Source organism: Piliocolobus tephrosceles, chromosome 17 (genome assembly GCF_002776525.5).
Source record: "Piliocolobus tephrosceles isolate RC106 chromosome 17, ASM277652v3, whole genome shotgun sequence".
Taxonomy (NCBI): domain Eukaryota; kingdom Metazoa; phylum Chordata; class Mammalia; order Primates; family Cercopithecidae; genus Piliocolobus; species Piliocolobus tephrosceles.
Window position 1 is genome coordinate 8,564,291 of NC_045450.1, and position 4,211 is coordinate 8,568,501.

The 4,211-nt window shown below is 42.3% G+C and overlaps 1 pseudogene; it reads left to right on the forward strand.

The window, feature by feature from the left end:
- The first annotated feature begins 400 nt into the window (after positions 1–400).
- Positions 401–1,137, forward strand: LOC116418515 (annotated as a pseudogene).
- The last annotated feature ends 3,074 nt before the right edge of the window (positions 1,138–4,211 follow it).

Genomic DNA, 4,211 nt, shown 5'->3' on the forward strand with positions numbered 1-4,211 from the left:
AGAGCTGTTAGAAGGGTCACCAGAGTTCAGAGGCGTGGATTCCCAGGTCCTCAAATCCAAGACCAGCAGCACTCTCCCTGAGAAAGGAAGGAATAGTACTTGGCAATAAAAAGTTCGATACATGTAATGCATATCACATAACACAGATAAGCATCAACGATATCTTGCTGGGGATCAGCCTTTCTCAAAAGAAGACATACTCCATGATCCCATTTACATTAAATTCTAAAAGAGGCAAAATTAATACATGGTGAAAGAAATCACAACAGTGGTTAACTGGGGGGAGTGGAAGTTTTATACTTTAAGTATGATAATAATCAGTTTTGTCACATCATCACAAGGAAGTTTTCTCAGTATCAATGCATAAATATACTTAAAAAACAAAAAACCAAGATCAGCGATGCAAGCATTGGTATATAAGGAAATTCTGAATGCTGAACACTGCCTGCCCCATGAACTTAAGATTCCCAGAAAACTGCCATCTAAGACATTCGCCAGTTCTAGGTCACCCTTGTCAATGTGGAGCATTTGCAAACTGTCAGTCTTAAAATCCAGCAAGTGGGAGATGACATGTAGAAATGGCACCTCGAAAGGGAAAGAACAAAAGGAAGAGCAAATCATCAGCCTTTGACCTCAGGTGGGTGTAGGAGAGAATGTATTTGGTGTCTGTCAAATTTTTGCATCCTTCATTGACACTTTGGTCCATGTCACTTTTGTCCATGGCTGGAAGATGCAGCCTCCAGTTGCATCCATTTGCTGCAAAGGGCATGATTTTTGTTCTTTTAGATCTTTCTGGCAAAGAAACCCTTTGCCTTGTTACTGGTGGGATGAAGGTGAAGGCAGGCCCAGATGAATCCTCGCCATATGCTGCCATGCTAGCCACCCAGGACGTGGCCCAGAGGTGCAAGGAGCTGGGCATCTCTGCCCTACACATCAAACTCCGGGCCACAGGAGGAAATAAGAACAAGACCCCTGGACCTGGGGCCCAGATGTCCCTCAGAGCCCCTTGCCTGCTCAGGTATGAAGAGCTGGCAGAACGAATACGTCACTCCAATCCCCTCTGACAGCACTCACAGGAAGGGGAGTCACCGTGGTTGCTGTCCGTGGACAGGAATCCTCAAAATATTTTTCTGTTAATAAATTGCTTTCCTGTAAGAAAATAAAAAGCCAACCAATATGCCCTGAGCACTAATTATATGCCAGAGCCTCTTCTAAAAGCTTGACATGTTGAATCCACCAACAACCCTACGAAACTGGTTCTACGATTATTCCCATTTTAGAAATGAGAACACTGCAGCACTGAAGGACTGAGATCCTCTGATGGCTTGCTTATATCCCCAGTGAGGCCGGAAACTCCTTGAGTCAGGTTCCATGTCCTGTGGCTTCATGGATCCTCAGGTACTGTGATAATGCCAGCCATGGAGTGTGGCAAAAAATCAAAACCACAATGAAATATCAACTGACACCAATCGTAATGGCTACTACTAAAAAGTCAAAAAATACAGATGCTGGTGGGGCTGTGGAGAAAAGGGAAGACTTAACCTCTGTTGATGAAAATGTAAATTAGTTCATTGCGGAAAGCACTTTGGAGAGTTCTCAAGGAACTTAGAACAACCATTCAGCCCAGCACCCCCATTATTGGGTATATACCCAAAGGAAAATAAATCTTTCTACCAAACAGACACATACACTCACACAGTCATCAAGGCACTATTCACAATAGCAAAGACAATACACAATAGCAATGAAATCAACCTAGAGGCCCATCCATGATGGGCTGGATAAAGAAAATGTGCACCATGGAATACTATGCAGCCCCCCCCCAAAAAAAAGCAAAAATCATGTCCTTTGCAGAAATATGAATGTAGGTGGAGGCAATTATCCTAAGCAAATTAACACAAGAACAGAAAACCAAATACCAGATGTTTTGACTTATAAGTGGGAGCTAAATATTGGGTACCCATGGACATAAAAATGGGAACAATGGCCACTGCAGACCACTAGAGTAGGGAGAACAGGAGGGGGACAAGGTTTGAAAAACTAACTCTTGGATACTGTGCTTACTACCTTAGTTATGGATTCAACCACACACCAAACCTCAGCATCACACAATATACCAGGCTAAAAACAAACAAACAAAACCTGCATATATACTCCCTGAATCTAAAATAAAAGTTGAAAAAAAAATAAAAATGTGTGGCAAAAGAATGGATGCTGTGTTCTTAGTTCTCCCTCCTGCTCTCCCTTCTCTCTCTCTCTCTCCCCTACAACGCACCACTTCAGTTTTATTGGCCAAGTGCCTAATATCACCACTATCCCATGTAATTCTCACAACAACCCTACAAATTCCTTCTCTTTCTGCCTATTTTGTACATGAGAAACTGAGACTCTCAGAGGTTTCAAGTTTTAGAACTAATGTTTTGACTCAGGGATTTTCAACAACTATCTTACATGTTCAGCCCAAGGATGGGACTCCTCCTGAGAACCCTAGGTCTGGGGAAAACTTGCAAATGGAAACGAATAAATCCTGAGGTCGTCTCTAAAGGTGTAACTACAGGGATCCATAAATGATATTAACAGCTGTGTCTTTATGGCTCTACTAAAGTCAAAAGTGATGCTGTTGATTAAAAATAAATAAATTAAAATAAATAAAGAAGAATGACTGCTCCACCATCGGCTGAAGCCATGTTGTCCCGTGCCAAGTGTCAGCTTCAGGATAGGTTTTGATGTGGGAAGAGTTAAGCCTTGAGTTATTATCAGAATTAGGGTGCTTTATTGGTTCACATCGTCCAATCTTCCCCAGCCATTATGGTTTTGCTGAAACATTAAACTACTTTAAACTTTCATTTTCCTCTTAAAACTAAATTAGTTTGGAGGAAATTGTATTTTCCGAGCTCCAGCACCAGCCTCAGGCAGAGGGAGTTACAGTACAGCGCACAGATAAACAACAATCACGGCCTAATTACTAAGTGGTAAGTGCAGCGTTTCTCAACTTACATTTGCTTTGGAGTTTCTGGGGTCGTACAGGGAGGCAGCTCTCAAGCACATTTCCTTCAGAAGCTTTGGGTATTTTTTCTTTTTCACTTTTTAATTTAGTTTCAGGGGGTACATGTCTAGGTTTGTTACCTGGGTATATTGTATGATGCTGAGGTTTGGGGTATGGCTGAACTCATCACCCAGGTAATGAGCATAGATAGTACCCAACCTAGTTTGTCAGCGTTTACCCCCTCCATCCCTCCCCACTCTGGTAGTCCCCAGAGCCTGTCGTTCTCATCTTTATGTCCATGTGCACCCGATGTGTAGCTTCCACTTATAAGTGAGAGCATGTGGTATTTGATGTTCTGTTTCTGCATTGATTTGCTTGGGGAAATGACCTCCAGCTGCATCCATGTTGCCGCAAAAGGCATGATTTCGTTCTTTTTCATGGCTGCATGGTATTCCATGGTGTATATGCACCACATTTTCTTTATCCAGCTCACCATTGATGGACATCTAGGTTGATTCCACATCTTTGCTGGTGTGAATAATGCTGTGATGAACATACAAGAATATATGTCTTTTTGGCAGGATGATTTGTGATCCTGTGGGTATATACCCAGTAACAGGATTCTTGAATCCAACGGTAGTTCTATTTTTAGTTCTTGGAGAAATCTCCAAACTGCCTTCCACAGCAGCCAAACTAATTTACATGCCCACCAGCAGTGTATAATTTGAGTTATTCATATGGTGGTCTTCCTACATCTCTGGCTATAGAAAGGGGAAGGACAAAGAAATTCACAAAGCACCTAATACATTTCTGCACTACTAGGTACTAAAGTATGTTTTTTCATCCTCACTAGTAGTAACAGGAGATGCCCATTTTACAGAGAAGGACCCTTGAGGCTGGGACTAACAGATGAAGGCTGATCTGCTGAGGTCCTGCTGCATGCTAGAAAATATGCTGGGCTCTTCTTTTACTATAACAGACATCCATTCCTCTGCCTGTCCTGCATGTCTCTTCTTTGGGGAAATGCTCTTTCTTTCGTATCAACCATACATACAATCCCGGAGAAAAGTCATGGCATTGAATCTGAACCCATCATGGGACTTTAGTCATGTGATTAAAACTGAGCCAATTATAGGACGTCCAACAGTCATGTGATTAAAACTCAGCCACTCATAGGACCTCACCACCCCGGCCACAGTGATTGGTCTAAGAGGTAAGAACATGA